General features: G+C 47.9%; 1 protein-coding gene and 1 long non-coding RNA gene across 7 annotated transcripts in view; one reads left to right on the top strand and one right to left on the bottom strand.

Moving 5' to 3' along the window:
- The window catches only part of RAP1A (RAP1A, member of RAS oncogene family), a 33,414-nt gene extending 25,014 nt beyond the window's left edge, over window positions 1–8,400 (bottom strand). The window contains exons 1-2 of one of the 5 annotated variants that reach the window (XM_082069439.1): window positions 6,092–6,211; window positions 5,931–6,009 (exon numbers count right to left, since the gene is read on the bottom strand). The gene's annotated coding sequence lies outside the window, so the exon portion shown is untranslated. Of the gene's footprint in view, window positions 1–1,926; window positions 1,981–5,687; window positions 5,856–5,930; window positions 6,010–6,091; window positions 6,212–8,050; window positions 8,131–8,382 lie in introns of those variants that run through there. The other 4 variants (XM_082069440.1, XM_082069438.1, XM_082069442.1 and 1 more) reach the window with 4 other exon arrangements.
- A 138-nt stretch (window positions 8,401–8,538) lies between these two features.
- LOC309448163 lies at window positions 8,539–12,220 on the top strand. Of its 2 annotated transcripts, none has more exons than XR_014185733.1 (3): window positions 8,539–10,875; window positions 11,204–11,313; window positions 11,408–12,220. It is a non-coding gene; the product is annotated as an uncharacterized lncRNA (long non-coding RNA). The 2 variants fall into 2 exon arrangements; XR_014185734.1 differs by having other exon boundaries at window positions 11,204–11,331.
- Window positions 12,221–12,680: the final 460 nt, after the last annotated feature.

The raw sequence follows: 12,680 nt of genomic DNA, 5'->3' as shown, positions 1-12,680 counted from the left end.
CCAGCTCTGTAGACTTGACTTAGATTTTCTGCCCCCTGCTCAGCCACCCAACCGCTCGCCCTAAAGTCATTTGTATTTGATGTTTGCAATGAGGGTATGTTTTTATATTTCTGATGTACAGAATAAAGGAAAAGACCCACTTTCTCGGAATCACATCACTGAGGAAGGTGCCTTGAAGCATTAAAACGTGTTTGATCATTTTAAATGAGATTTCTGAGAAAGCTTTACTCTAAATTTGAGTGCATTCTAGCGATCGATATGCCAATATTTGTGAAACAAGACAAAGCCATAATAATAGTGTGATCCCTATGACTTTACAAGTGACCTGATGAGCAGAAAGCCCTAAATGCTTGAATATTTCATGAGAACTGTTGCAGTCTGTATCTTTCGTCTTAATGTTATTTTCAGCCACAATTAGTGTTATAATCCAAAGCAGAAAGCAACAATTGGTTACATTTATTTTATCCTCACCTGTATTTATTTCATAAATTCCTCAAGATTTCTATTCCTCAGGCCCGATATCCAGTAACGGTTGCCCAGAAAATCTCCGGGTAAAGCAAGACGTGCTGGAATGGGACTATTACGCAAAGAGGAGAGTCGTGCCAGAAATAACCTTACCCAGTGAACTATGATTTACTTTAAACCATCACGTGGTAGGTGGCATATAAAAAGAGATTATTCTGCATGTCAGCTGTCCGTAATGAAAGTTTTCCTCTTCTCAGCAGCCCCTCCCTACAACTCCAAGTTTATTTGCATTAGGGAAAAGAATACGACATAAAAAAAGCAACATAAAAGGCACGGCAACCAACACATCCAGCCCAACTGCTCCTCCCACATATTTGGTGTTTTCCGGAGCGAGGGGCTGTTTCCAGCTAATGTGTTAAAAAAGAGAGCGCTGCCCAATTCCACGCAGATGATTCCCCGGTATAAAAAACTCACAGCGGTTTTATTTCGAGGAGCCCGGAGCACTCGGGGCTACAGCTCGAGCCTGAGATGCTCAGACCTTTTAAAGAGCAGATTTCACCGCTCTCAGTTCACAACGCGCTACCCTCATTTCAATATGACAAATGCAAATTTTTTCCAGTATTACAACACCCCAGAACACAACGTCGCTGGATCCGACAACTACTTTAACAAAAAAAACCCCACCAAACACTGCAGCCAGCCTCCAGTTTGCAGCTCTAGCGCCTCGCGAGCAAAACGCAACTCTGGTTTTCTATAATGCTCCAGCAAGCAGCAGTTACACAACACAACCCATTGACAAATGTGACGTGTGCTGCTATTTGCAGCACATTGCCAAAAAGCAGTTTTTTTCCAGTAACTTTTGACAGGGCAACGACTACCTACTACAGAGATGCTCGTCCTATGAAGCACCAGGGCAGCGTATATTTCTGGCTGCCTCATTTAAGCGATTAATAAAGATCTGTTTCAGCCACAATGCAACCGCTGCTGTGGACACATCCAGACCTCTGATTTCAGTGCCACAGATGGATTTAAATACGTCCCATCTTATCAATATTCAAAATAAATAAGCCATAACGACTCAGGCCAGCTGCTCAACAGGGTTGTTATTGCCTGGCTCCCAATATATTCAAAGTGAAAAGGGTGAGAAAGACGAGTCAACCACGTGCAGCCATGGGCTGTAAGCAACCCTGAGCCTTCCCTTTCTTGCGGCTTATCCTCCCTTACCTGCTTCTCCCCCATCCCAAAAGCACTGCGGAGGGTCAGACTTGCCCCCCAGATAAAGGATTTTGTTCCTCAAAGGAAAGCAAACAGCAGTTTTCAAAACACACCGAGGTCGGCTTTTGTCAGCGTCGGGATTTCTCAATCTTAAGAATTAAATATGCACTTTCAGCCAGGTTCAAGTGGAGCGGCGCTGAGGAAGCGCCTGTGCAGGTAGAGCAGGTATTTCCCAACACACAATACCTGCTGGACCACTCGCGGAGCAGGAACATCAAAACATCCTCTTCATGTGGCCACGTTCGGAGCCGCCCGACCTGCTCCAGCCACCGGGGAGCGGAGCCCTTCGCCATCCCTGTGCGCTGCTGGCACACGAGAAACAGAAACAACACGGTTTGAAACCTCATCTTTAACCAGATGTACCGGCTGGTGCAGCGTCGTGGGTGCCACCCGCAAATATCGGAGCTATAAAAGCCAAAACGATCAGCGGTCAAAATTAGGGAAGGGTTCTGGTGTCCCATTTCTTCCCCCACACACCTCGCTGGATCTCACCACAGCAGATCAATGCGATTTAAATGTAAAGACACCATTTCTGATTCCGATGGGAATGTAACGCTCAGTGCCTCCTCCTCAAGCACCACCCATCTTCCCACTGCCTCTTCATTTTAATATCATTAAATGGACTACTCAGACAACCTTAATTACTGCAGAATTTGCAAGGGCAGAAGTGACCTCTCAATAACCAGTTTCTGTCCCGTTCAGAACTTTGGAGATCAAAATTTGTTTTGTACCAAACCTGGAACTGAAATGGCAACAGGGCCAGCATCAGAACAAGAACAGCAGGTATGTGCTGTCCTGACTGATGCTTCACTACACAGCTTCTCCCTGCCCTCCCCTTTCTTCAGAACAGAGCTCAGAAAACAGGCAAAATAACTAACAACATGATCACAGGAAAGCACAGGTTATCTTCTAACCATCAGCTATTTATCTCTGAACGGTTTCAGCCAGCAGACACGCAAGCCCAACTCACAAGGGATGTCTTAAAAGCCACCAGCACAAGCAGCAAAGTCGACTGAAAAACAAGCACAAAGACCCTAAATTTGTCCCCAACAGAAAGGCAGCTTGATAGAAACTCCCACAAATGCAGGCTGTTCCTTGCAAATAATACCCTATTACCTCTAAGGAGCAAATAGTCACTGATTTATCCACCATAAGCCGCTGATCATGTTATTTCCAGATGTGACAGGCAGAGCAGACACCCACCACGTTACCTCTCCTGCAGCCTCAGCACTAAAGTGACAGAAGGACACTGCCCTACATCAGACACAGGCAGGAACTGCAGTTTCTTGTTCTCTCTGCAACTCGTCCCTCCATCAGCACCGGCACTTGCACAACCCTGCGGTGAGTCAGAACAAGAAGCGATCTGGCTGAAAACGACATCTGTATTTTGGGGACCAGCTCAGTTTTCAGCTCACGAGGGAGACGCTGGCGTGTGCGACTGCATTTAGTGACCGTGAAACCCCGGGCCTGGCCACCGGAGCTCTCACCACATCTCACCTGCGCTACCAAGCCATACAACAGTACTGTGTAAATGCAATGAAATGGGTAATTCAGATCGCAGGGGACTTATGAAGGTCTCCAACCAATTTCCGTCCCTGCCGCTTGTCATCGCAGCCTCTTGTCCCTTCAGCGTTGCCCTTCCCTTGCCACAACAGGCTCCAAGAGATGGGCAGGGTCATACCACCCGTCATTTGAAAAAATCACTTATTTCGCAAGTGGGAGACGCTATCTACAGAAACACCAACTACCCCCGAGCTTGGAGGATGCTCTGACACCTGAGCAACAGCAAATCAACCCAAAGCACACGCAGCTGACGCCTCGGAGCTTGTATTAAAGCCATTGAGTCTTGCAGTTGCTCTCAGTCCTGGTGATGCTCCATGAAATGTAACTAAAACATCATTTTTTTATATAGCATAACCAGGTTTCTCTTAAAAATCTTATACTATTGGATCAAATATTGTATTGTGCCAGGTTTACTAGCTACACAGCAACCTTAAAAAGAGCTTATTTAAGTATAAATCAAGAAGTCTTAAGGAGAAAGGGTGCACCCAAGGGATCTCTGACTTCTGATGCTATAGGATTGTTCTCCAGAGACGCAGGAGGAACAAACTTCACCCTGTTCATGTAACATCACACCATGGAATTCAAATTTGTTCTTCTGGGCCCTGGGTGATCCAGCTCTCCAGATGGTGACATTGGGACAAATGATTTATATTAGTTAATTTCTTTTAGATCCTTCTTACTCAGAAGCTATTAATGAAAGTTTCTCTTCTTCACACTTATTTTAATCCATTCTCTTCTGGTATATTACCTCAACAGTTCTTCATTCAACCAACATGGATTTTTTTTAATTTTTATTCTAATATTAGTGTTGGAGACACTAAACTGGATCAGACTCCTACTCGGTTCTTGCTTCCAAATGTTCCCAAATGCCCAACAACCAACAATACAAAGGAGTTAAATCTCTGTCTTGCCTAAGAGCTCTAATGTTACTGTACAACTGCAGGGGCTGAATAACCTCCTACTACTTCTAATGTATGGCTTTAAAACAAAGAAAATAAGTCAACCACTCTGGGAAATGTTTTACCCCTAAAAACTGTGCCTCTTCTTGGACTGACTAATTAAAATGTATCACTTGTGTACACAGGATTGAAATAAATTCACCTTCACAAGTTTAGGCTCTATTTAACCATTTCCATTAACTGAAATATACTGCACTTGATTTTATTTGCAACACCAGCAGTGGGAAGCACGTTGGATTTTCAGTCTGCTGAGGAACAGCTCATTCCAGCCTCAGATTTATCAACTAAGAATTCAGTCCTCTTGATCCTCTCCGCACTTATGATGCCGGGATATAATCTAAGGAGAAACCTGTTGGAGAGGTGAACTTTTTAGGACGTTCATTTATACCCAGAGAGCAGTCTAGGAACCCAAATAATCTCAAATCCTGGCTGCCAGCAGACTTGGGTATTGCATATTGTGTATTCTGTGTATATTGCATGTTGTGTATAAAACACAACACCTCCCACAAGGCTCAGCATCTGAACGAGCCAGACTGATCGAACAAGGCAGCGCAGCAAGATTAACTTTGCTTTCCAACTTTCGGACATCCTTGCTTATCTCGGCCATTAGGCGTCATGTTTCCAGGATCAGAAGTTTTTGCAAAGTGTGAACATAAATGTTTAAGTAAATATGTGATGCTGGGATTTCTGAGCACCCCTTTAAGAAGAGGCTTTCATTAAAATTCTGTTTAATTTCCTATTGCTTATTAAATTAAACAGTAAAAGCAAATCAATAACTACTTCAGAGCTCAGCATGAAATTAATTCAGGCTGTACTCCAACCATCATCCCCACTATCTACTCTTCAAAAGAATTCCGAATATAAAGAGTAGAGATTTGAAGTTTATGTACATTCAAAAGATTCACTTCCTTTTCTTTAGTATAACCAGATAATATGTTCCTGTTCTCAGAGTATCAGGATTCCTCTTCTAAGACAATTTTGTGAAGTTGCACGGAAGCAACGTGTTCTCTAAATACACAGCACGAGTTCCAAGCGCCATTGAGTACACACTGAATGCACGTGGTACAAAAAAAACACCGCAATACATTGTACAAATATACAGAGAGTTATTTACGCCTGAGACTATGACTCAATATACTATTAAAACTTTTATGTTAGAGTCTGTCCACATGTTACACCACGACCATCTAATTACATTTCAGTGTTTTAAGGCCAATCCTCAGACTGGATGAATAGCCATGAAACGCATCACAGCCTATGTTTGTATATTTGCAGCTTATGGTTTCAAATATAAACAATTTTGATAAACTGCGTAAACATTAGGCTCCAAATAAAAGCATTAGCGCGTCACTGGAATTACACTGTGCTAGTAATTTAGTCCGTTTGGCACACGGTCCTCTCAAAATCTTCAGCAAAGCTACTTACCCTAAAAACAGCCACACCAGAGCCAAGACACGTGATGACGGACTGACGGACACCGCTCTTAGTTCCTCTGAGTACTCAGAATTACAGCTCTTGGGTCTGCCAGCACCAGCTGGACGTGCTAAATGTCACCGAGCGTGGCACCGCACACAGTCCTTCCATCAGAGCAACTACACCCTCCTGGACACGCTCTCCTGCCCTCACAAAGGCCAGAAGAACTATCTGCCTTTACAAAGTACAACTCACTTTTCCACGGGCGATCTCAGCCTGCCGGAACACAAACGCCGCTCTCCTCCCGGTGTGCGACCAGTAGAAAACACTGCGCCTGCAAACAGATTATTTTTAGAAGCCGCGTATGCGAGCGCAGCACTTCCTGTCAACTCCACCTTGAAGAACGACAAACTCACTCTCATTCTCCTTTCCAAAACTAGGATTTCACAATTTCTGCTGCCCAGCACAGAGAGACAGAAGGGACAACATCCTGAGAACGGCAAGTGACAGTTTCCCAGTTCCTAACTCGCCATTAAAAGCTCTTGTTGGGATATGTTGACAATCTTCAGGCGATCACGTCAACAAATCGAAGGCATTTTTTCTGCTACAATGAAGAACAGAACATTAAATGGTTTTATTTATTACGCTGATCTTTTCCACAGCAACAGGATGTGAACATGGCATTCTCAGCGTAATGAAGTCACTATAGCAACATGATAATGATGTCAGAATAATCAGAGAGCATTTCATACTTGGGACATGGTGAACTACACCACTTCTATACATTTAAAAAGTTGCAGATATCACAAAGGAAGGGAGTTTCAACTAAAACTTCCCGTAAGTTGCCCCGTTTCAGATAACTTTTCATTAAAGACACAGATCTTTGACTGCTAGCGCTCTGCTTGCTGTTTCACTATCCGTTACTGCCTATAAGTCTCACAAATTGCCACATTAAAACCTTTGGGTATCAGGGGGATCTGCTGGTACCAGTGAGAGTTAACGCCACACCATTTCAGTAAGAAAAAGCACCAACAAAAATCACAATAATTACTCGTTTCAGGGCAGACAGCCGCTCTCAACCAAACAGCCAGTTTCCTCAATTTAACTCTTCAAACAATCTGATGACTCTTCTTACACGGAGCAATATGACTACCCAGACAGAATCACAAAAGCAACAGAAATTGCAGAGTGCTGCTATAATAGTCCAAAGGCAGACACGCGTTTTCAAGTCAAACGACTATTTTAAGAAATATTATCTCCCTTGTTAAGCTACCGAAAGGCAAAAAAACAGAGTTTTCGTGGTTTGCCCTTCCTGTCTGCAGCTCCTTCCAAGTTGTGAGCAAAGCAAAGCCCAAGAGCCGAGTCCAGCTCTGTGTGGGTCAGTACGGACTCGCCGTGTCCAAACCCTCCCGCTGAGGACGCTGCACGGCGCTCCTTGCACCAAAACCAGCCGTACTGCAGCTCAGACACTGCGAGCAATGACAGTAATTAATGAAAAGTATCTAAGCACAAAAGTTTCCCTGCACAGAGAACAGTTTCTCTTTAAACCGCCTCTTTCAAGCGACTGAAGGAAGCTCAAGAAACCATTTCAGAGCTGAAACGGTTGCAGACAAGAGGTCCCTGAGCCCTGAGGATGAGGCTGGACCGGGGCGTTGTTCCATGGGGTTGACAAGGGGCTGCTTGCCAACAACCAACACCGAACCCTTGGCCTGGCTCGTTCCACCTGCCCAAACCTTTGGGGCAGGACATGGGGTGGCTGCCCAAGCCTGGCCCCAAAATCCACCCATCGCCTACTGCTCCCCTTGGCTCTCCCGTTACCTCCGCTGCTCTTTGGGGAGCGCAGCGCACAAACTCTTCGCACCCCCTCCACCTCGGGGAGCAACGAGATGCCACCGCTCCCCTTGAGCCCGGGACGCCCGGTGCACACCTGACTACACGAAACACCGAAGGAATTTGGGTTATTTCCCGAGGCTCGGTGACACCACCACCCCCCGCCTCGGCCCCCGCAACCTCCCCGGCCGGGAGCGGCGGCCCCGCAGCGCCGCACAAGATGGATGTGCAGCCGCGGCACCGGGAGCCCCGCACCGCCCCGCCCGGGCCCAGCGGGCTGCCCTCCCGCCCCGCCGCGGCCAGGGCCGGCGAGGAGCCGCCTCCCCCCCGGGGAGGGAGCGCCCAGCCCGGCCCGCTGACACCGCCTCGCTCCGCGGAGCCCTCGGCCCGCGGCCCCGGGCCGACCCCCTGACCCGCTCGCTCCCGCCCCAGGACGCGGCCCCACGGCCTCACCGCGGCCAAGGCCCCGGCGGGGCGCCCGGAGCCGGCCCGTCGGCACCGCCGCCCCGCGGGGCCCCCGCTCGTTCCCCCGCGGCCCCGCTCACCGCCGCTTTCCGGGCCTCCCGCCGCCGCTCGGCTCCGGGCTCGGCTGCTGTGCGCGGCGGCGGCGCCGCGTCCGCTCCGCCCTCCCCGGCCGCGGCCTGGGGAGGAGCCAGCGGGGCGGGCGGGGGCGCGGAGCCGGAGCGAAGCGAAGCGGGAGGGGACGTGAGCGGGGAGCCCCACGAAAAGTTCCGGGCGGCGGCGCCCGCGGGCCCGGGCAGGTGCCGGAGCTGCCGCCGCCGCTCCGGGGACCCTTCCCCGCGGCGCCCCGGGCGAAGGTCGCTCGCCAGCGCAGTCCCGGCTCCGCTGGGCCTCCCGCCGCCCCCCGGTCACTCACCCCGCCTGCCCGGGCACCGGCTCCGCACCGCCCCGGCGAGATGGAAACGGGCCAAGCCGTGGCAGCGGTGACGGCGAACAGAGCCCGGACCCGGCAGATAATGAGGCCGAGAGCGTTTCCTTATCTCGGGGAAGCTGTTGTGGTGCAGGGTGGGGCATAGAGGGGACGGCACTTGTGACTTTAAAAGTGGGGGTTTTTTTTCTGAAAACAGCACTTAGTAGTAGCGGGAATTCTTTTATTACCAAAAAAACAACCAAAGAAACCGCCTAACCTTGAAGTAAAACATATCTGTAATCAAGGAGAAACAGATGACATGCAGAAAGAGGAAACAACGCGCGTGTCCCGATGCTGACATTAAAACTGTCACTTAGGGTTTGTAAGTGACAGGTCAGAAACCGACCACAGTCACTGCACAGGGTCTCCTGAGCTGTTAGATTGCTTCCTTAGTCCTAACATACACTATAATTCAGCTATAAAATATATACTCAAGAAAAGCCAATGTCGACAGTTAATAAATTTCAGTAAATTTTAATATTTTTTTCCCAGTTAAAAATGTATAAATGTTCCACGAAGAGCCGTAATTGCACCCACGACGTGAACGCCTCGCTCTCCAGGACCCGTACTTAAAATGCAAAGAGATATCTCGCATTCGCAAGCAGAGTCACCTCCGCACATGGTTGGGGACAGGACGAGGACGGCAGCCACCCCACCGGGGACGATGCTCAAGGTGGGGCTGCCGACCGAAGAGCCGAGGTGGCGGCATCGCCTTCACTTGCAAAACTTCAGGGAAACAAGCAGATTTGTTCAAGTCTGGGGCTAGAGCAGTAATATTTTGTACCTTCACGCTGCCTTTCATCCAGAACTCCAATGAAAGCGCTGAATATTACTCATGGGGCTTTACAGATGAGGAAACTAAGACAGAGATTAAATGACTTATCCAAAATCCTCAGCAAGTCAGCGGCCAGGAGAGGAATACAGCTCAGAATCCTCACTCTTATCCTCCACTCTGAGAAAAGCCGTGCTGCTCCACTTCTCCCGCTCAGCGCTCTTTGTGCATGCAGCAGAAATACACAGTGCGGAGGATTTTGCTTCCAGGTACAACTCGTGGCTGCTGATACTGATCTATAAATCCCTGTTCTTTATGGCTCAAGTCTTGGCAAGGTACCTCCTTCCCTGGGGACCACCATGCTGGGAGCAAGCAGGTGAATCACTGCTGCTTCATTTGTATAGCTGGAGGCAGGGGAATCTCAGCAGAGGGATGTGGCAGTTGCGCATCCCCCTGGGATCTGGAGCCATCAATGGGGCTGTTGCTGGCTCTTTTAGCACCTTTTGTGCCCCATTGTGCTTGTCCTCACATACACATCTAGGGTGGTACCAAGGAGTAGTCTTCTCGAAGTCTGTGAACTGGAGCCCTCTCTTTAGACTGGGATGTGGGTCGTGTTCTTCTCATGATTGTCGAGCCCAGATCCTGAGGATGGTTGGTGGCTCCCATCACGATTACTTGGCAGGTATAATCGGTGTCCAGCCCGCCCCACAGACTCATGAACTCAGCTTTCATCACAGCAGTAGCGTCGTGGTCAGAAATCAACCAGCTTTGTAAGAGGGAATCTATTTCATCAAGAAAAATGATGGGCGGTGGCGCTTAACTATTGATCATTGAATAGTAACACCGCACCCCTAACAGCTGCCGTCCCAAATACATCCTGGGTGGTGACTGCAATACAAGCAGCAGCCCGTTCATGGATGGCCGCCTTAGATGTCAAAGATATGTTTTTCACAATTCCCCCAAGGGAGGAAGACAAAGCACAATTCGCTTTTACCTGAGAAGGGAAACCATACACCTTTAATCGGCTTCCTCAGGGGTACCAGACCTGACCAGGCTATAAAATGGGGCCCCACCAAAGGCCCCCTTGGAGTGGTCTTCTCGGAGCAGCGGGTCTGCAAACTGGAGCCTTCTCCTTAGACTGGGACAACGTCTAAGGAGACTTCCCGGGATTGAGAGCGCCTCGTCTCGTCATTTGGATGAGTGGTTATTTACTGGATATATCCTTGAATGAGTCCTTGCCTAACGCAGGCGAGTGGTTATTTCTTGTGGCTACCCTGGAGTCAGAGGGCTCTGGGTTTGTTTCTTGTGAGTGTGTTCATGCACATTGTGGATCCTCATTATTTTTATGTTGTTGTACCCCAATAATCTCCTCAACTCATATCCAAACCTGTATTTGATGTTGTCGGAGTGCTAACTAATTGTATAAACCCTGTTTCTAGTTGGTTTATTGGCTGCACTTTTCCGGCCAGAATAAAGTCTGGTTTGGAACTTGTTCTCCGCCTAAAACTGACTTTGGGTGCCTCCGTGACAAGGGATTTCCACATTTTCTTTCTCTGCAGGACTCAGCCTTGCCAGCCCCAAATATCAATCCATCTGCAGCTTTTCCCACTCAGCACTACTGACTGAAGAGTTTTGATTGCATCCAGTGAATCACACTTATCTATTTTGTGAGTTGCAGACCATCATCTAAGTTTCAAAACAATGAGGGTCTAGGCACACTCAGGGCCTGACTCAGCAAGCCAAAGCACCTACTTAATGTCTGTTCTGGGAAGGTTGACTTTTATTTTCCATTTTCTGCAGGTTTGAATGGAAGCTGATAACATTTATTGCTGAGTCAGGCTTTGCAAGTACATGAAATTAAATCTGGATGAATGTGAACCTGGTTATGAAATGATTAGAAGGAGAAAAGGGGGCCAAGTTCAGCTGCAATCTGAGGCACTTTTCCTACTAAGTTCAACAGGGAATAAATCTGGATCTTCATTTCTCCTTCGGCAGGAGGGATGCGGCTCCACGGACAGACAGACAGACAGACAGTGCTGGAGCCCGTTTCACCACGGTGCTGCTGCATCGTGTCTCTTGTGCAATGGGCACTTGCTCATCAGCAGGTTCAATCTGTCAAAAGGGTATTAAATCCTGCACCCACACCTTCTCCCTCCCTCGGTGCATTTTCCAATTTATAACAAATCCTTATTATTTCAGGGGCATCTACGGTATCACTGATGGCATCACTTACACCTGCTTGAAGCGGGTGAAACCTGCTGACATCCCCAAACGGGATTTCAACTCCACACAACCCCAGCGTCACCACAAGGTTATAAAGCAAAGAGAATCCAGTCTCTGCATCCTGTCACATTCAGGATACAACCTGGTGTGTCCTGGACGCTGCCCAAGAAAACCAGTGGCTCTTAACATTGCAGTTTTATTTTTAAGAAGTTACGTGTTATGTAAATATTGTTAAACTACACCAGCATTTCGCTCGCTTTTTCCTGTACGTGGCAGCAGTGAAGGACTGAAGGGAAAGCACTGTTATCCCCAGCATCTGCAGCAGGATTGCGATTCTTTGCCTGGGTTTGCAGCTGAGTTGCAGGGGTTGCACCGAGACTTCTGCAGGCAAATGAAAATGAATCATAATCCCTCAGGACTTTTTTTTTCCGTGCCAAAATAGCAATTGCCCAATTGGATAAATTGTGACGACAAGTTCAGCTGATGTAAATATCTAGCTAATGCCCATTTGCTGATTTAATGAAATCCAGAAACAATTTGCAGTCACATAATGAGTTTGGATTCCTGGCTGATAGAATCACAGGACTAGAGAGCAGAAGTCAACTCAGTAACACACATCAATGGCACATTTAAATGAAAGTGTATTCGACACTGTACAGGCTAATAACACATTATTATTGCTCTAGTCATTAAAAGTAAAGGTGCTGACTGCATGAAAATCGTGTCCCGATTGTCTGAACTTAAACTGCACAAAAGAGAAGCTGGTCCTTTCTAAACATGCAATAATAGTTTTTTTAAACTACAGTCATAGAAGAATCAGAAAAATGCTCATTACAAAGAGCTCAACGTGAGCTTTTGAAGTGCAAACATTATATTTTCTTTACAGGTGAGACTGCAGTGTATCATTAGGAATAATGACTTAATTATGTTATTAGGAGTGCCTACGCGCATCGCTGACCCCGTGCTGACAGCCGGGCCGGTAACGCGGCTGCAGGGGTCACAGCACACGCTTCGCCCCCATCGCTGCTCCCGAGGGTGCCGTGTCCTTGCCAGGATCAGACATAAAGCATCGTTTAACACACACCAACATCTGCCAAGCTCTGTGCAGGCAGGTGAGCTGCAAAGCAGACAGACAGGACCGGGCTCCTCTGCAGAACACAGACTGCGGCAGAGCTGTTTTCTCCATGACCACTGTCTGACTGGGTGAAGCTACCGGATAATTAGGCAGATGAGCTGGGAGGTGTGGAAG

This window comes from Streptopelia decaocto (genome assembly GCF_964273445.1).
Source record: "Streptopelia decaocto genome assembly, chromosome: 19".
Taxonomy (NCBI): domain Eukaryota; kingdom Metazoa; phylum Chordata; class Aves; order Columbiformes; family Columbidae; genus Streptopelia; species Streptopelia decaocto.
The sequence above is the reverse complement of the archived record's forward strand: the minus strand, read 5'-3'. Positions and strand labels throughout refer to the sequence as shown.